Source organism: Engystomops pustulosus, chromosome 11 (genome assembly GCF_040894005.1).
Source record: "Engystomops pustulosus chromosome 11, aEngPut4.maternal, whole genome shotgun sequence".
In the NCBI taxonomy this organism is placed as follows: domain Eukaryota; kingdom Metazoa; phylum Chordata; class Amphibia; order Anura; family Leptodactylidae; genus Engystomops; species Engystomops pustulosus.
Window position 1 is genome coordinate 80,359,785 of NC_092421.1, and position 21,483 is coordinate 80,381,267.

General features: G+C 50.0%; 1 protein-coding gene across 10 annotated transcripts in view; it reads right to left on the bottom strand.

Moving 5' to 3' along the window:
* Positions 1–21,483, bottom strand: part of JAKMIP3 (Janus kinase and microtubule interacting protein 3) — a 122,768-nt gene that overhangs the window by 21,191 nt on the left and 80,094 nt on the right. The window lies entirely within an intron of this gene.

Here is a 21,483-nt window from a genome sequence, read left to right on the forward strand (position 1 = left end):
AGATGGGAGGGTTAAGTGCTCCTCACCCCTCCTATATCATAGCATGATGGATCCTGACCCCTCCTATATCATAGCATGATGGATCCTCACCCCTCCTATATCATAGCATGATGGATCCTCACCCCTCCTATATCATAGTATGATGGCTCCTCACCCCTCCTATATCATAGCATGATGGCTCCTCACCCCTCCTATATCATAGCATGATGGCTCCTCACCCCTCCTATATCATAGCATGATGGCTCCTCACCCCTCCTATATCATAGCATGATGGCTCCTCACTCCTCCTATATCATAGCATGATGGCTCCTCACTCCTCCTATATCATAGCATGATGGCTCCTCACTCCTCCTATATCATAGCATGATGGCTCCTCACCCCTCCTATATCATAACATGATGGCTCCTCACCCCTCCTATATCATAGCATGATGGCTCCTCACCCCTCCTATATCATAGCACGATGGCTCCTCTACCCTCCTATATCATAGCATGATGGCTCCTCACCCCTCCTATATCATAGAATGATGGCTCCTCACTCCTCCTATATCATAGCATGATGGCTCCTCACCCCTCCTATATCATAGCATGATGGCTCCTCACTCCTCCTATATCATAGCATGATGGCTCCTCACCCCTCCTATATCATAGCATGACGGCTCCTCACCCCTCCTATATCATAGCATGATGGCTCCTCACTCCTCCTATATCATAGCATGATGGCTCCTCACCCCTCCTATATCATAGCATGATGGCTCCTCACGCCTCCTATATCATAGCATGATGGCTCCTCACCCCTCCTATATCATAGCATGATGGCTCCTCACCCCTCCTATATCATAGCATGATGGCTCCTCACCCCTCCTATATCATAGCATGATGGCTCCTCACTCCTCCTATATCATAGCATGATGGCTCCTCACTCCTCCTATATCATAGCATGATGGCTCCTCACCCCTCCTATATCATAGCATGATGGCTCCTCACCCCTCCTATATCATAGCATGATGGTTCCTCACCCCTCCTATATCATAGCATGATGGCTCCTCACCCCTCCTATATCATAGCATGATGGCTCCTCACCCCTCCTATATCATAGCATGATGGCTCCTCTCCCCTCCTATATCATAGCATGATGGCTCCTCACCCCTCCTATATCATAGCATGATGGCTCCTCACTCCTCCTATATCATAGCATGATGGTTCCTCACCCCTCCTATATCATAGCATGATGGCTCCTCACCCCTCCTATATCATAGCATGATGGCTCCTCACCCCTCCTATATCATAGCATGATGGCTCCTCACTAGAGATGAGCGAGCACTAAAATGCTCGGGTACTCGTTATTCGAGACGAACTTTTCCCGATGCTCGAGTGCTCGTCTCGAATAACGAGCCCCATTGAAGTCAATGGGAGACTCGAGCATTTTTCAAGGGGACCAAGCCTCTGCACAGGGAAGCTTGGCCAAACACCTGGGAACCTCAGAAAAGGATGGAAACACCACGGAAATGGACAGGAAACAGCAGGGGCAGCATGCATGGATGCCTCTGAGGCTGCCTAATCGCACCATTATGCCAAAATTATGGGCAACAGCATGGCCATGACAGAGTGACAGAATGAAGCTAGATAGCATCTAAAACATCCAATAATTGACCCTGACACTATAGGGGACGGCATGCAGAGGCAGCGGCAGCAGGCTAGAGAGTGGCATGGCAACATACCCTAAATGGACTCAGGCTTCAAACCAATGGGTGGCAGAGAGGAACCAAAGGAGGTGAGCAAGAAGCGCTCAAATAATATCGGTACATGATAAAAGTTTGCCAGTATATTTTGTGGATTACACAGCAGGGTGGCGACAAAGTTAACATGGAAGCCATGAAAACAACCCAAAATTCTGCCTGACACAGCTCGTTTGATAAGGGGACCATGTATGGAGGCAGTGAACTAGTAGTAGATTAAAGGTGCTGCAGTTAAAACTATGTTAGTTGGATCTTGACATGGAGCTGGCGCTCCGCTGCCAGGCGAGCTTTCGCCAATCCAAGCCCCTGTCTCTAGGCTACTCCCCAAACAGCACTTCTAAGAACCTTTTGTATAAGATCAAGTGTAGTAGCGTTCTTATAAGTTTAGGATATGGCGGGTGAGGGGAATGTAAACAGATGCGCAAGAAGCGCTGAAATAATATCGGTAAATGATAAAAGTTTGCAAGTATATTTTGTGGATTACACAGCAGGGTGGCGACAAAGTTAACAAGTTTGATGTGGAATGCCCTGTAATAGCTCTTGGGCGGTGTGCCTTTTATCGCCTAGGCTCAGCAGTTTGAGCACCGCCTGCTGTCGCTTAGCGACGGCACTGCTGCTGTGCCTAGAGCTACCGACTGATGGCGCCATGCCCACGGATGGTAATTCGGAGGAGGAGGAGGTGGAGGAGGGTTGGGAGGAGGTATAGTAGGCCTTTGAGACCTGGACCGAGGTAGGCCCCGCAATCCTCTGCGTCGGCAGTATATGACCAGCCCCAGGGTCAGACTCGGTCCCAGCCTGCACCAAGTTAAGTGTAGTAGCGTTCTTATAAGTTTGGGATATGGCGGGTGAGGGGAATGTAAACAGATGCGCAAGAAGCGGCTGATGCGCATGGAGCTGGCGCTCCGCTGCCAGGCGAGCTTTCGCCAATCCAAGCCCCTGTCTCTAGGCTACTCCCCAAACAGCACTTCTAAGAACCTTTTGTATAAGATCAAGTGTAGTAGCGTTCTTATAAGTTTAGGATATGCCGGGTGAGGGGAATGTAAACAGATGCGCAAGAAGCGCTGAAATAATATTGGTAAATGATAAAAGTTTGCCAGTATATTTTGTGGATAACACAGCAGGGTGGCGACAAAGTTAACAACTTTGATGTGGAATCCATGAAAACAACCCAAATTTCTGCCTGACACACCTCGTTTGATAAAGGGACGATGTATGGAGGCAGCTATATGGACGACTTTTGGAGGTAGCAATGGAGACAACGTGTGGAGGCTGCTATGGAGACAATTTAATTTGGATAGTGCCTGTATGTGGCAGTCCCAAAAATTTTTCAAACCAGAGGAGCAGGTAGGTGGCCCTCCAGTAAAATGGAATAGATTGAGTGCCTGTATGTGGCAGTCCAAAAAAATTTTCAAACCAGAGGAGCAGGAAGGTGGCCCTCCAGAAAAATTGAATAGATTGAGTGCCTGTATGTGGCACTCCCAAAAATTGTTTAAAACAGAGGAACGGGTCGGTGGCCCTCCAGAAAAATTGAATAGATTGAGTGCCTGTATGTGGCACTCCCAAAAATTGTTTAAAACAGAGGACCGGGTAGGTGGCCCTCCAGAAAAATTAAATGCATAAAGTACTATAGCTAGAGCCAGTGGGCCCTGTCAAAAAATAGCCAGTTTCCTCTGCTTTACTGTACAAAGAGGAGGAGAAGGAGGAAAATGAGGAGGAGGAGGAGTGGATCAATTATTCAGGTTGAGCTTCCTTCACCTGGTGGAGATTGGAAATTATGAGAAATCCAGGCTTTATTCATCTTAATAAGCGTCAGCCTGTCAGCGCTGTCAGTCGACAGGCGTGTACGCTTATCGGTGATGATGCCACCAGCTGCACTGAAAACCCGCTCGGACAAGACGCTAGCGGCAGGGCAGGCAAGAACCTCCAAGGCGTACAGCGCCAGTTCGTGCCACATGTCCAGCTTTGAAACCCAGTAGTTGTAGGGAGCTGTGTGATCATTTAGGACGATGGTATGGTCAGCTACGTACTCCCTCACCATCTTTCTGTAAAGATCAGCCCTACTCTGCCGAGACTGGGGACAGGTGACAGTGTCTTGCTGGGGTGACATAAAGCTGGCAAAAGCCTTGTAAAGCGTACCCTTGCCAGTGCTGGACAAGCTGCCTGCTCGCCTACTCTCCCTCGCTACTTGTCCCGCAGAACTACGCACTCTGCCGCTAGCGCTGTCAGAAGGGAAATACTGTTTCAGCTTGTGCACCAGGGCCTGCTGGTATTCATGCATTCTCACACTCCTTTCCTCTGCAGGGATGAGAGTGGAAAGATTTTGCTTGTACCGTGGGTCCAGGAGAGTGAATACCCAGTAATCGGAGCTGGAATAAATTCTTTGAACGCGAGGGTCACGGGATAGGCAGCCTAGCATGAAATCTGCCATATGCGCCAGAGTACCAACGCGTAAGAATTCACTCCCCTCACTGGCCTGACTGTCCATTTCCTCCTCCTCCAACTCCTCCAACTCCTCTTCTTCTGCCCATACACGCTGAACAGTGAAGGACTCAACAATGGTCCCCTCTTGTGTCTCGCCAACATTCTCCTCCTCTTCCTCCTCATCCTCCTCCACCTCCACCTCCTCCGATATGCGCTGAGAAACAGACCTGAGGGTGCTTTGGCTATCAACAAGGGAATCTTCTTCCCCCGTCTCTTGTGACGAGCGCAAAGCTTCCGACTTCATGCTGATCAGAGAGTTTTTCAACAGGCCAAGCAGCGGGATGGTGAGGCTGATGATGGCGCCACTGACCATCTGTGTTGACTCCTTAAAGTTACTCAGCACCTGACAGATATCAGACATCCACGTCCACTCCTCATTGTAGACTTGAGGAAGCTGACTGACCTGACTACCAGTTCTGGTGGAAGTTGACATCTGGCAGTCTACAATCGCTCGGCGCTGCTGGTAAACTCTGGATAACATGGTCAGTGTTGAATTCCACCTCGTGGGCACGTCGCACAACAGTCGGTGAGCGGGCAGTTGGAGGCGCTGCGCTGCCCTGAGAGTGGCAGCATCTGTGCTGGACTTCCTGAAATGCGCACAGATGCGGCGCACCTTCGTGAGCAAATCTGACAGATTGGGGTATGTCTTGAGGAAACACTGAACTATCAGATTTAACACATGGGCCAGGCATGGCACATGTGTCAGTCTGCCGAGTTGCAGAGCCGCCACCAGGTTACGGCCGTTGTCACACACAACCATGCCTGGCTTCAGGTTCAGCGGTGCCAGCCACAGATCAGTCTGCGCCGTGATGCCCTGTAATAGCTCTTGGGCGGTGTGCCTTTTATCGCCTAGGCTCAGCAGTTTGAGCACCGCCTGCTGTCGCTTAGCGACGGCACTGCTGCTGTGCCTAGAGCTACCGACTGATGGCGCCGTGCCCACGGATGGTAGTTCGGAGGAGAAGGTGGAGGAGGGGTGGGAGGAGGAGGAGGCATAGTAGGCCTGAAACACCTGGACCGAGGTAGGCCCCGCAATCCTCTGCGTCGGCAGTATATGACCAGCCGCAGGGTCAGACTCGCTCCCAGCCTCCACCAAGTTAACCCAATGTGCCGTCAGCGATATATAGTGGCCCTGCCCGGCAGCACTCGTCCACGTGTCCGTGGTCAGGTGGACCTTGTCAGAAACGGCGTTGGTCAGGGCACGGATGATGTTGTCTGACACGTGCTGGTGCAGGGCTGGGACAGCACATCGGGAAAAGTAGTGGCGGCTGGGGACCGAATACCGAGGGGCGGCCGCCGCCATGAGGTTGCGAAAGGCCTCGGTCTCTACTAGCCTATAGGGCAGCATCTCCAGGCTAAGCAATCTGGAGATGTGCACATTAAGGGCTTGGGCGTGCGGGTGGGTTGCACTATATTTGCGTTTCCGCTCCAGCGTCTGGGGTATGGAGAGCTGAACGCTGGTGGATGCTGTGGAGGATCGTGGAGGCGACGATGGGGTTTTTGTGGCAGGGTCCTGGGCAGGGGGCTGACTATCAGCTGACACAGGGGAAGGAGCAGTGGTGTGCACGGCCGGAGGTGAACGGGCTTGTTGCCACTGAGTGGGGTGTTTAGCATTCATATGCCTGCGCATACTGGTGGTAGTTAAGCTAGTAGTGGTGGAACCCCTGCTGAGCCTGGTTTGGCAAATGTTGCACACCACAGTCCGTCGGTCATCCGGTGTTTCCTTAAAGAACCTCCAGACTTCTGAAGATCTAGCCCTCGCCGCAAGAGCCCTCGCCACGGGAGCTTCACTAGTTGACACATTTGGCGCTGATGCACCAGCTCTGGCCCTGCCTCTCCGTCTGGCCCCACCACTGCCTCTTCCAACCTGTTCTGGTCGAGGACTCTCCTCCGTCTCAGAAGCACTGTGTTCACCCGGCCTCTCAACCCAGCTTGGGTCTGTCACCTCATCATCCTCCGATCCCTCAGTCTGCTCCCCCCTCGGACTTCCTGCCCTGACAACAACTTCCCCACTGTCTGACAACCGTGTCTCCTCATCGTCGGACACCTCTTTACACACTTCCACTACGTCAAGAAGGTCATCATCACCCACAGACTGTGACTGGTGGAAAACCTGGGCATCGGAAAATTGCTCAGCAGCAACCGGACAAGTGGTTTGTGACTGTGGGAAGGGTCCAGAAAACAGTTCCTCAGAGTATGCCGGTTCAAATGCCAAATTTTCCTGGGAGGGGGCAGACTGGGGGGGAGGAGGCTGAGGTGCAGGAGCTGGAGGAGTGGCGATTTCGGTGACATGGGTGGACTGCGTGGAAGACTGACTGGTGGACAAATTGCTCGAAGCATTGTCAGCAATCCACGACATCACCTGTTCGCACTGTTCTGGCCTCAACAGTGCTCTACCACGAGTCCCAGTAACTTCAGACATGAACCTAGGGAGTGTAGCTCTGCGGCGTTCCCCTGCTCCCTCATAAGCAGGTGGTGTCTCACCCCGGCCAGGACCACGGCCTCTGACCCCTGCAGTAGTTGGACGCCCACGTCCCCGCCCTCGTCCTCTACCCCTAGCCCTCGGGTTAAACATTTTTAAAATGAGAGTTATAGCTTTAATTTTTTTTTAACTTTTTTTGTGTTTTTTTTTTTTTTTGTGTTTTTGAGTTTTTAAAACCAAACAATGCTATCCTATTGCTATGGCTATTTTCTAGCCAAGTATGAAAGCACACTACTATGCCAGATGAGATGACACTGAGTTATTAAACAAAATAAACGTAAAATAAAAAAGGAAAAATGGCAGACTGTGCCTAATTGAAATCCAACCCCTACTAAATTTTCCCACTTCGGTCTTTGCTATGGATATGTGTGCCACTAAGAGCTAAACACAACGGTAGCAAGTCCCCCTGCTAATTCCTCACAAAATGGTACTAGATGCAAATAAAAAAAAAAAAAAGGATAACGTTATTGTAGCCCTAAGAAGGGCTGTTGGGTTCTTTGAGAATCACTCCTGCCTAACAGTAAGCTAATAGAACACCCTAACGCTTTCCCTGACCAGCAGCAGCTCTCTCCCTAGCGGCATCCAGACAGAGAATGATCCGAGCAGCGCGGGCAGCGGCTAGTCTATCCCAGGGTCACCTGATCTGGCCAGCCAACCACTGCTATCGACGTGTAAGGGTACCACGTCATGCTGGGTGGAGTGCAGAGTCTCCTGGCTTGTGATTGGCTCTGTTTCTGGCCGCCAAAAAGCAAAACGGCGGGAGCTGCCATTTTCTCGAGCGGGCAAAGTATTCGTCCAAACAACGAGCAGTTTCGAGTACGCTAATGCTCGAACGAGCATCAAGCTCGGACGAGCATGTTCGCTCATCTCTACTCTTTACCCCTCCTATATCATAGCATGATGGCTCCTCACCCCTCCTATATCATAGCATGATGGCTCCTCACTCCTCCTATATCATAGCATGATGGCTCCTCACCCCTCCTATATCATAGCATGATGGCTCCTCACCCCTCCTATATCATAGTATGATGGCTCCTCACCACTCCTATATCATAGCATGATGGCTCTTTACCCCTCCTATATCATAGCATGATGGCTCCTCACCCCTCCTATATCATAACATGATGGCTCCTCACCCCTCCTATATCATAGCATGATGGCTCCTCACCCCTCCTATATCATAGCATGATGGCTCCTCACCCCTCCTATATCATAGCATGATGGCTCCTCACCCCTCCTATATCATAGCATGATGGCTCCTCACCCCTCCTATATCATAGCATGATGGCTCCTCACCCCTCCTATATCTTATCATGATGGCTCCTCACCCCTCCTATATCATAGCATGATGGCTCCTCACCCCTCCTATATCATAGCATGATGGCTCCTCACCCCTCCTATATCATAGCATGATGGCTCCTCACCCCTCCTATATCATAGCATGATGGCTCCTCACTCCTCCTATATCATAGCATGATGGCTCCTCACCCCTCCTATATCATAGCATGATGGCTCCTCACTCCTCCTATATCATAGAATGATGGCTCCTCACCCCTCCTATATCATAGCATGATGGCTCCTCACCCCTCCTATATCATAGCATGATGGCTCCTCACTCCTCCTATATCATAGCATGATGGCTCCTCACCCCTCCTATATCATAGTATGATGGCTCCTCACCCCTCCTATATCATAGCATGATGGTTCCTCACCCCTCCTATATCATAGCATGATGGCTCCTCACCCCTCCTATATCATAGCATGATGGTTCCTCACTCCTCCTATATCATAGCATGACGGCTCCTCACCCCTCCTATATCATAGCATGATGGCTCCTCACTCCTCCTATATCATAGCATGATGGCTCCTCACCCCTCCTATATCATAGCATGATGGCTCCTCACTCCTCCTATATCATAGCATGATGGCTCCTCACTCCTCCTATATCATAGCATGATGGCTCCTCATCCCTCCTATATCATAGCATGATTGCTCCTCACCCCTCCTATATCATAGCATGATGGCTCCTCACTCCTCCTATATCATAGCATGATGGCTGCTCACCCCTCCTATATCATAGCATGATGGCTCCTCTCCCCTCCTATATCATAGCATGATGGTTCCTCACCCCTCCTATATCATAGCATGATGGTTCCTCACCCCTCCTATATCATAGCATGATGGCTCCTCACCCCTCCTATATCATAGCATGATGGCTCCTCCTATATCATAGCATGATGGCTCCTCACTCCTCCTATATCATAGCATGATGGCTCCTCACTCCTCCTATATCATAGAATGATGGCTCCTCACCCCTCCTATATCATAGTATGATGGCTCCTCACCCCTCCTATATCATAACATGATGGCTCCTCACCCCTCCTATATCATAGCATGATGGCTCCTCTCCCCTCCTATATCATAGCATGATGGCTCCTCACCCCTCCTATATCATAGCATGATGGCTCCTCTCCCCTCCTATATCATAGCATGATGGCTCCTCACCCCTCCTATATCATAGCATGATGGCTTCTCACCCCTCCTATATCATAGCATGATGGCTCCTCACTCCTCCTATATCATAGCATGATGGCTCCTCACCCCTCCTATATCATAGCATGATGGCTCCTCACCCCTCCTATATCATAGCATGATGGCTCCTCACTCCTCCTATATCATAGCATGATGGCTCCTCACCCCTCCTATATCATAGCATGATGGCTCCTCTCCCCTCCTATATCATAGCATGATGGTTCCTCACCCCTCCTATATCATAGCATGATGGTTCCTCACCCCTCCTATATCATAGCATGATGGCTCCTCACCCCTCCTATATCATAGCATGATGGCTCCTCCTATATCATAGCATGATGGCTCCTCACTCCTCCTATATCATAGCATGATGGCTCCTCACTCCTCCTATATCATAGAATGATGGCTCCTCACCCCTCCTATATCATAGTATGATGGCTCCTCACCCCTCCTATATCATAACATGATGGCTCCTCACCCCTCCTATATCATAGCATGATGGCTCCTCTCCCCTCCTATATCATAGCATGATGGCTCCTCACCCCTCCTATATCATAGCATGATGGCTCCTCTCCCCTCCTATATCATAGCATGATGGCTCCTCACCCCTCCTATATCATAGCATGATGGCTTCTCACCCCTCCTATATCATAGCATGATGGCTCCTCACTCCTCCTATATCATAGCATGATGGCTCCTCACCCCTCCTATATCATAGCATGATGGCTCCTCACCCCTCCTATATCATAGCATGATGGCTCCTCACTCCTCCTATATCATAGCATGATGGCTCCTCACCCCTCCTATATCATAGTATGATGGCTCCTCACTAGAAATGAGCGAGCACTAAAATGCTCGGGTACTCGTTATTCGAGACGAACTTTTCCCGATGCTCGAGTGCTCGTCTCGAATAACGAGCCCCATTGAAGTCAATGGGAGACTCGAGCATTTTTCAAGGGGACCAAGGCTCTGCACAGGGAAGCTTGGCCAAACACCTGGGAACCTCAGAAAAGGATGGAAACACCACGGAAATGGACAGGAAACAGCAGGGGCAGCATGCATGGATGCCTCTGAGGCTGCTTAATCGCACCATTATGCCAAAATTATGGGCAACAGCATGGCCATGACAGAGTGACAGAATGAAGCTAGATAGCATCTAAAACATCCAATAATTGACCCTGACACTTTAGGGGACGGCATGCAGAGGCAGCGGCAGCAGTGGCAGGCTAGAGAGTGTCATGGCGACATACCCTAAATGGACTCAGGTTTCACCAAAGGAGGGGAAATGATTTCCTATGTGAACAAAAGGTTGACGGTATATTTAGTCGATAACACAGCATGGTGGCGACATAGTGACCAAGTTCCATAACGTATCTGGTGAAACACCCGAAAAATGAGCCTGACACAGCTCTTTTGATAAGGGGACAACATGTGGCGGCAGCCATGGAGACGACTTCCATGATTAAGAGTGGCAGTATGGGGCATTCATATTGCGCTGCTATGATTGCAACTTCAGGTCTCCAGCATGGCGGCGACAGATGGGCCGAGTTCCACTATGTATCTGGTGAAACACCTGAAAATTCTCCCTGACACAGCTCGTTTGATAAGGGGACCATGTATGGAGGCAGTGAACTAGTAGTAGATTAAAGGTGCTGCAGTTAAAACTATGTTAGTTGGATCTTGAGATGGAGCTGGCGCTCCGCAGCCAGACGAGCTTTCGCCAATCCAAGCCCCTGTCTCTAGGCTACTCCCCAAACAGCACTTCTAAGAACCTTTTGTATAAGATCAAGTGTAGTAGCGTTCTTATAAGTTTAGGATATGGCGGGTGAGGGGAATGTAAACAGATGCGCAAGAAGCGCTGAAATAATATCGGTAAATGATAAAAGTTTGCCAGTATATTTTGTGGATTACACAGCAGGGTGGCGACAAAGTTAACAAGTTTGATGTGGAATCCATGAAAACAACCCAAAATTCTGCCTGACACAGTTCGTTTGATAAGGAGACCATGTATGGAGGCAGCTATATGGACGACTTTTGGAGGCAGCTATGGCGATGACGTGTGGAGGTAGCAATGGAGACAACGTGTGGAGCCAGCTAAAAAGACGACATGTGGAGGCTGCTATGGAGACAATTTAATTTGGATAGTGCCTGTATGTGGCAGTCCAAAAAAGTTTTCAAACCAGAGGAGCAGGTAGGTGGTCCTCCAGAAAAATTAAATAAATTGAGTGCCTGTATGTGGCAGTCCAAAAAAGTTTTCAAACCTGAGGAGCAGGTAGGTGGTCCTCCAGAAAAATTAAATAGATTTAGTACCTGTATGTGGCACTCCCAAAAATTGCTTAAAACAGAGGACCGGGTAGGTGGCCCTCCAGAAAAATTAAATACATAGAGTACTATAGCTAGAGCCAGTGGGCCCTGGCAAAAAAATAGCTAGTTTCCTATGCTTTAGTGTACAAAGAGGAGGAGAAGGAGGACAATGAGGAGGAGGAGTGCATAAATTATTCAGGTTGAGCTTCTTTCACCTGGTGGAGAATGAAAATCAGGAGAAATCCAGGCTTTATTCATCTTGATAAGCGTCAGCCTGTCAACGCTGTCAGTCGACAGGCGTGTACGCTTATCGGTGATGATGCCACCAGCTGCACTGAAAACCCGCTCGGACAACACGCTAGCGGCAGGGCAGGCAAGAACCTCCAAGGCGTACAGCGCCAGTTCGTGCCACATGTCCAGCTTTGAAACCCAGTAGTTGTAGGGAGCTGTGTGCTGAGAAACAGACCTAAGGGTGCTTTGGCTATCAACAAGGGAATCTTCTTCCCCCGTCTCTTGTGACGAGCGCAAAGCTTCCGACTTCATGCTGACCAGAGAGTTTTTCAACAGGCCAAGCAGCGGGATGGTGAGGCTGATGATGGCGGCATCGCCACTGACCACCTGTGTTGACTCCTCAAAGTTACTCAGCACCTGACAGATATCAGACATCCACGTCCACTCCTCATTGTAGACTTGAGGAAGCTGACTGACCTGACAACCAGTTCTGGTGGAAGTTGACATCTGGCAGTCTACAATCGCTCTGCGCTGCTGGTAAACTCTGGATAACATGGTTAGTGTTGAATTCCACCTCGTGGGCACGTCGCACAACAGTCGGTGAGCGGGCAGTTGGAGGCGGCGCTGCGCTGCCCTGAGAGTGGCAGCATCTGTGCTGGACTTCCTGAAATGCGCACAGATGCGGCGCACCTTTGTGAGCAAATCAGACAGATTGGGGTATGTCTTGAGGAAACGCTGAACTATGAGATTTAACACATGGGCCAGTCAGTCTGCCGAGCTGCAGAGCCGCCACCAGGTTACGGCCGTTGTCACACACAACCATGCCTGGCTTCAGGTTCAGCGGTGCCAGCCACAGATCAGTCTGCGCCGTGATGCCCTGTAATAGCTCTTGGGCGGTGTGCCTTTTATCGCCTAGGCTCAGCAGTTTGAGCACCGCCTGCTGTCGCTTAGCAATGGCACTGCTGCTGTGCCTAGAGCTACCGACTGATGGCGCCATGCCCACGGATGGTAATTCGGAGGAGGAGGAGGGGGAGGAGGGGTGGGAGGAGGAGGAGGCATAGTAGGCCTTTGAGACCTGGACCGAGGTAGGCCCCGCAATCCTCGGCGTTGGCAGTATATGAGCAGCCCCAGGGTCAGACTCGGTCCCAGCCTCCACCAAGTTAACCCAATGTGCCGTCAGCGATATATAGTGGCCCTGCCCGGCAGCACTCGTCCACGTGTCCGTGGTCAGGTGGACCTTGTCAGAAACGGCGTTGGTCAGGGCACGGATGATGTTCTCTTACACGTGCTTGTGCAGGGCTGGGACGGCACATCGGGAAAAGTAGTGGCGGCTGGGGACCGAATACCGAGGGGCGGCCGCCGCCATGAGGTTTCGAAAGGCCTCGGTCTCTACCAGCCTATAGGGCAGCATCTCCAGGCTAAGCAACTTGGAGATGTGGACGTTGAGGGCTTGGGTGTGTGGGTGGGTTGCGCTATACTTCCTTTTGCGCTCCAGCGTCTGGAGTATGGAGAGCTGAACGCTGGTGGATCCTGTGGAGGATCGAGGAGGCGAAGATGGGGTTTTCGCACGGGAGGTGTTTGGGCCGTGGTCCTGGGCAGGGGGCTGACTAGCAGATGACACAGGGGAAGGAGCAGTGGTGTGCTCGGCCGGAGGTGAACGGGCTTGGTGCCATTGAGTGGGGTGTTTAGCATTCATATGCCTGCGCATACTGGTGGTAGTTAAGCTAGTAGTGGTGGAACACCTGCTGATCCTGGTTTGGCAAAGGTTGCACACCACAGTCCGTCGGTCATCCGGTGTTTCTTTAAAGAACCTCCAGACTTCTGAAAATCTAGCCCTCGCCATGGGAGCTTGACTACGGGCAACATTTGGCGCTGATGCACCAGCTCTGGCCCTGCCTCTCCGTCTGGCCCCACCACTGCCTCTTCCAACCTGTTCTGCTATAGGACTCGCCTCCGTCTCAGAAGCACTGTGTTCACCCGGCCTATCAACCCAGCTTGGGTCTGTCACCTCATCATCCTCCGATCCCTCAGTCTGCTCCCCCCTTGGACTTCCTGCCCTGACAACAACTTCACCACTGTCTGACAACAGTGTCTCCTCATCGTCCGACACCTCTTTACACACTTCTTCCACTACGTCAATAATGTCATCATCACCCACAGACTGCGACTGGTGGAAAACCTGGGCATCGGAAAATTGCTCAGCAGCAACCGGACAAGTGGTTTGTGACTGTGGGAAGGGTCCAGAAAACAGTTCCTCAGAGTATGCCGGTTCTAATGCCAAATTTTGCTGGGAGGGGGCAGACTGGGGGGAAGGAGGCTGAGCAGCCGGAGGAGTGCTGATTTCGGTGACATGGGTGGACTGCGTGGAAGACTGACTGGTGGACAAATGGCTAGAAGCATTGTCCGAAATCCACGACATCACCTCTTCGCACTGTTCTGGCCTCAACAGTGCTCTACCACGAGTCCCAGTAACTTCAGACATGAACCTAGGGAGTGTAGCTCTGTGGTGTTCCCCTGCTCCCTCATCAGCAGGTGGTGTCTCACCCCTTCCAGGACCACGGCCTCTGACCCCTGCAGTAGTTGGACGCCCACGTCCATGCCCTCGTCCTCTACCCCTAGCCCTCGGGTTAAACATTTTCCAAATTAAAGTGTAAACTTTTAATTTTTTTTTTTTTTTTTGTGTTAATTTTTTTTATTTATTTATTTATTTTTAACAAAACGATACTATCCTATTGTTATGGCTAGTTTCTAACCTACACTGACAGCACACAACTGGATTTTGTGCTGTGCCTGATGAGTTTGAGCTATAAAATGAAATAAAGGTAAAAAAAAAAAATTAATCAGCAGACTCTGCCTAATTCTACTCAAACCCCTAATAAATTGTCCCACTTCGGTGTTTGAGGTGGATATGTGTGTCACTAAGAGCTAAACACAACGGTCGCAAGTCTCCCAGCAAATTCCTCACAATATGGTACTAGCTGCACTACTAATGCCAGCAAGCCCAGCCACAAGCAAACAAAAAAAAGGAAAATATAACGCTATTGTAGGCGTAAGTAAGCCGTTGGGGTTCTCCTATGGCTATTTTGTAGCCGACACTGAAAGCACACTGCTTTGCAAGAAGAGTTTGAGCTATAAAATGAAATAAAGGTAAAAAAAAAAAAAAAATCAGCAGACTCTGCCTAATTCTACTCAAACCCCTAATAAATTGTCCCACTTTGGTGTTTGAGGTGGATATGTGTGTCACTAAGAGCTAAACACAACGGTAGCAAGTCCCCCTGCAAATTCCTCACAATATGGTACTAGCTGCACTACTAGTGCCAGCAAGCCCAGCCACAAGCAAATAATAAAAAAAAAAGTATAACGTTATTGTAGCCCTAAGAAGGACTGTTGGGTTCTTGGAGAATCACTCCTGCCTGACACTATTCTAATAGAACACCCTAACGCTTTCCCTGACCAGCAGCAGCTCTCTCCCTAGCGGCATCCAGACACAGAATGATCCGAGCAGCGCGGCCAGCGGCTAGTCTATCCCAGGGTCACCTGATCTGGCCAGCCAACCACTGCTATTGACGTGTAAGGGTACCACGTCATGCTGGGTGGAGTGCAGAGTCTCCTGGCTTGTGATTGGCTCTGTTTCTGGCCGCCAAAAAGCAAAACGCCGGGAGATGCCATTTTCTCGAGCTGGCGAAGTATTAGTCCGAGCAACGAGCAGTTTCGAGTCTCGAACGAGCATCAAGCTCAGACGAGTATGTTCGCTCATCTCTACTCCTCACCCCTCCTATATCATAGCATGATGGCTCCTCACCCCTCCTATATCATAGCATGATGGCTCCTCACCCCTCCTATATCATAGCATGATGGCTCCTCACCCCTCCTATATCCCAGCATGATGGCTCCTCACCCCTCCTATATCATAGCATGATGGCTCCTCACCACTCCTATATCATAGCATGATGGCTCCTCACCACTCCTATATCATAACATGATGGCTCCTCACCCCTCCTATATCATAGCATGATGGCTCCTCACCCCTCCTATATCATAGCATGATGGCTCCTCACTCCTCCTATATCATAGCATGATGGCTCCTCACCCCTCCTATATCATAGCATGATGGCTCCTCACTCCTCCTATATCATAGCATGATGGCTCCTCACCCCTCCTATATCATAGTATGATGGCTCCTCACTCCTCCTATATCATAGCATGATGGCTCCTCACCCCTCCTATATCATAGCATGATGGCTCCTCACCCCTCCTATATCATAGTATGATGGCTCCTCCTATATCATAGCATGATGGCTCCTCACCCCTCCTATATCATAGCATGATGGCTCCTCACCCCTCCTGTATCATAGCATGATGGCTCCTCACCCCTCCTATATCATAGCATGATGGCTCCTCACCCCTCCTATATCATAGCATGATGGCTCCTCACCCCTCCTATATCATAGCATGATGGCTCCTCACCCCTCCTATATCATAGCATGATGGCTCCTCACCACTCCTATATCATAGCATGATGGCTCCTCACCACTCCTATATCATAGCATGGTGGCTCCTCACCCCTCCTATATCATAGCATGATGGCTCCCCACCCCTCCTATATCATAGCACGATGGCTCCTCTCCCCTCCTATATCATAGCATGATGGCTCCTCACTGCTCCTATATCATAGCATGATGGCTCCTCACTCCTCCTATATCATAGCATGATGGCTCCTCACCCCTCCTATATCATAGCATGATGGCTCCTCACCCCTCCTATATCATAGCATGATGGCTCCTCACTCCTCCTATATCATAGCATGATGGCTCCTCACCCCTCCTATATCATAGCATGATGGCTCCTCACCCCTCCTATACCATAGCATAATGGCTCCTCACCCCTCCTATATCATAGCATGATGGCTCCTCACCCCTCCTATATCATAGCATGATGGCTCCTCACCCCTCCTATATCATAGCATGATGGCTCCTCACCCCTCCTATATAATAGCATGATGGCTCCTCCTATATCATAGCATGATGGCTCCTCACCCCTCCTATATCATAGCATGATGGCTCCTCACTGCTCCTATATCATAGCATGATGGCTCCTCCTATATCATAGCATGATGGCTCCTCACTCCTCCTATATCATAGCATGATGGCTCCTCACTGCTCCTATATCATAGCATGATGGCTCCTCCTATATCATAGCATGATGGCTCCTCACTCCTCCTATATCATAGCATGATGGCTCCTCACTCCTCCTATATCATAGCATGATGGCTCCTCACTGCTCCTATATCATAGCATGATGGCTCCTCACCCCTCCTATATCATAGCATGATGGCTCCTCACCCCTCCTGTATCATAGCATGATGGCTCCTCACCCCTCCTATATCATAGCATGATGGCTCCTCACCCCTCCTATATCATAGCATGATGGCTCCTCACCCCTCCTATATCATAGCATGATGGCTCCTCACCCCTCCTATATCATAGCATGATGGCTCCTCACCACTCCTATATCATAGCATGATGGCTCCTCACCACTCCTATATCATAGCATGGTGGCTCCTCACCCCTCCTATATCATAGCATGATGGCTCCCCACCCCTCCTATATCATAGCACGATGGCTCCTCTCCCCTCCTATATCATAGCATGATGGCTCCTCACTGCTCCTATATCATAGCATGATGGCTCCTCACTCCTCCTATATCATAGCATGATGGCTCCTCACCCCTCCTATATCATAGCATGATGGCTCCTCACCCCTCCTATATCATAGCATGATGGCTCCTCACTCCTCCTATATCATAGCATGATGGCTCCTCACCCCTCCTATATCATAGCATGATGGCTCCTCACCCCTCCTATACCATAGCATAATGGCTCCTCACCCCTCCTATATCATAGCATGATGGCTCCTCACCCCTCCTATATCATAGCATGATGGCTCCTCACCCCTCCTATATCATAGCATGATGGCTCCTCACCCCTCCTATATAATAGCATGATGGCTCCTCCTATATCATAGCATGATGGCTCCTCACCCCTCCTATATCATAGCATGATGGCTCCTCACTGCTCCTATATCATAGCATGATGGCTCCTCCTATATCATAGCATGATGGCTCCTCACTCCTCCTATATCATAGCATGATGGCTCCTCACTCCTCCTATATCATAGCATGATGGCTCCTCACTGCTCCTATATCATAGCATGATGGCTCCTCACCCCTCCTATATCATAGCATGATGGCTCCTCACCCCTCCTGTATCATAGCATGATGGCTCCTGACCCCTCCTATATCATAGCATGATGGCTCCTCACCCCTCCTATATCATAGCATGATGGCTCCTCACTCCTCCTATATCATAGCATGATGGCTCCTCACCCCTCCTGTATCATAGCATGATGGCTCCTGACCCCCCCTATATCATAGCATGATGGCTCCTCACCCCTCCTATATCATAGCATGATGGCTCCTCACCCCTCCTATATCATAGCATGATGGCTCCTCACTGCTCCTATATCATAGCATGATGGCTCCTGACCCCTCCTATATCATAGCATGATGGCTCCTCACCCCTCCTATATCATAGCATGATGGCTCCTCACCCCTCCTGTATCATAGCATGATGGCTCCTGACCCCTCCTATATCATAGCATGATGGCTCCTCACCCCTCCTATATCATAGCATGATGGCTCCTCACCCCTCCTATATCATAGCATGATGGCTCCTCACCCCTCCTATATCATAGCATGATGGCTCCTCTCCCCTCCTATATTATAGCATGATGGCTCCTCACCCCTCCTATATCATAGCATGATGGCTCCTCACCCCTCCTATATCATAGCATGATGGCTCCTCACTGCTCCTATATCATAGCATGATGGCTCCTGACCCCTCCTATATCATAGCATGATGGCTCCTCACCCCTCCTATATCATAGCATGATGGCTCCTCACTGCTCCTATATCATAGCATGATGGCTCCTGACCCCTCCTATATCATAGCATGATGGCTCCTCACCCCTCCTATATCATAGCATGATGGCTCCTGACCCCTCCTATATCATAGCATGATGGCTCCTCACCCCTCCTATATCATAGCATGATGGCTCCTCACCCCTCCTATATCATAGCATGATGGCTCCTCACCCCTCCTATATCATAGCATGATGGCTCCTCACTCCTCCTATATCATAGCATGATGGCTCCTCACTGCTCCTATATCATAGCATGATGGCTCCTCACCCCTCCTATATCATAGCATGATGGCTCCTCACCCCTCCTATATCATAGCATGATGGCTCCTCACCCCTCCTATATCATAGCATGATGGCTCCTCACCCCTCCTATATCATAGCATGATGGCTCCTCCTATATCATAGCATGATGGCTCCTCACCCCTCCTATATCATAGCATGATGGCTCCTCACCCCTCCTATATCATAGCATGATGGCTCCTCCTATATCATAGCATGATGGCTCCTCACTCCTCCTATATCATAGCATGATGGCTCCTCACTGCTCCTATATCATAGCATGATGGCTCCTCACCCCTCCTATATCATAGCATGATGGCTCCTCACCCCTCCTGTATCATAGCATGATGGCTCCTGACCCCTCCTATATCATAGCATGATGGCTCCTCACCCCTCCTATATCATAGCATGATGGCTCCTCACCCCTCCTATATCATAGCATGATGGCTCCTCACTCCTCCTATATCATAGCATGATGGCTCCTCACCCCTCCTGTATCATAGCATGATGGCTCCTCACCCCTCCTATATCATAGCATGATGGCTCCTCACCCCTCCTATATCATAGCATGATGGCTCCTCACTCCTCCTATATCATAGCATGATGGCTCCTGACCCCTCCTATATCATAGCATGATGGCTTCTCACCCCTCCTATATCATAGCATGATGGCTCCTCACCCCTCCTGTATCATAGCATGATGGCTCCTGACCCCTCCTATATCATAGCATGATGGCTCCTCACCCCTCCTATATCATAGCATGATGGCTCCTCACCCCTCCTATATCATAGCATGATGGCTCCTCACTGCTCCTATATCATAGCATGATGGCTCCTCACCCCTCCTATATCATAGCATGATGGCTCCTCACCCCTCCTATATCATAGCATGATGGCTCCTCATTCCTCCTATATCATAGCATGATGGCTCCTCACTCCTCCTATATCATAACATGATGGCTCCTCACCCCTCCTATATCATAGCATGATGGCTCCTCTCCCCTCCTATATCATAGCATGATGGCTCCTCACCCCTCCTATATCATAGCATGATGGCTCCTCACCCCTCCTATATCATAGCATGATGGCTCCTCACTCCTCCTATATCATAGCATGATGGCTCCTCACCCCTCCTATATCATAGCATGATGGCTCCTCTCCCCTCCTATATTATAGCATGATGGCTCCTCACCCCTCCTATATCATAGCATGATGGCTCCTCACTCCTCCTATATCATAGCATGATGGCTCCTCACCCCTCCTATATCATAGCATGATGGCTCCTCACTGCTCCTATATCATAGCATGATGGCTCCTGACCCCTCCTATATCATAGCATGATGGCTCCTCACTGCTCCTATATCATAGCATGATGGCTCCTCACCCCTCCTATATCATAGCATGATGGCTCCTCCTATATCATAGCATGATGGCTCCTCACCCCTCCTATATCATAGCATGATGGCTCCTCCTATATCATAGCATGATGGCTCCTCACTCCTCCTATATCATAGCATGATGGCTCCTCACCCCTCCTATATCATAGCATGATGGCTCCTCACCCCTCCTATATCATAGCATGATGGCTCCTCACCCCTCCTATATCATAGCATGATGGCTCCTCACTCCTCCTATATCATAGCATGATGGCTCCTCACCCCTCCTATATCATAGCATGATGGCTCCTCCTATATCATAGCATGATGGCTCCTGACCCCTCCTATATCATAGCATGATGGCTCCTCACCCCTCCTATATCATAACATGATGGCTCCTCACCCCTCCTATATCATAGCATGATGGCTCCTCACCCCTCCTATATCATAGCATGATGGCTCCTCACCCCTCCTATATCATAGCATGATGGCTCCTCCTATATCATAGCATGATGGCTCCTCACTCCTCCTATATCATAGCATGATGGCTCCTCACTGCTCCTATATCATAGCATGATGGCTCCTCACCCCTCCTATATCATAGCATGATGGCTCCTCACCCCTCCTATATCATAGCATGATGGCTCCTCCTATATCATAGCATGATGGCTCCTCACTCCTCCTATATCATAGCATGATGGCTCCTCACTGCTCCTATATCATAGCATGATGGCTCCTCACCCCTCCTATATCATAGCATGATGGCTCCTCACCCCTCCTATATCATAGCATGATGGCTCCTCACCCCTCCTGTATCATAGCATGATGGCTCCTGACCCCTCCTATATCATAGCATGATGGCTCCTCACCCCTCCTATATCATAGCATGATGGCTCCTCACTCCTCCTATATCATAGCATGATGGCTCCTCACCCCTCCTGTATCATAGCATGATGGCTCCTCACCCCTCCTATATCATAGCATGATGGCTCCTCACCCCTCCTATATCATAGCATGATGGCTTCTCACCCCTCCTATATCATAGCATGATGGCTCCTCACTCCTCCTATATCATAGCATGATG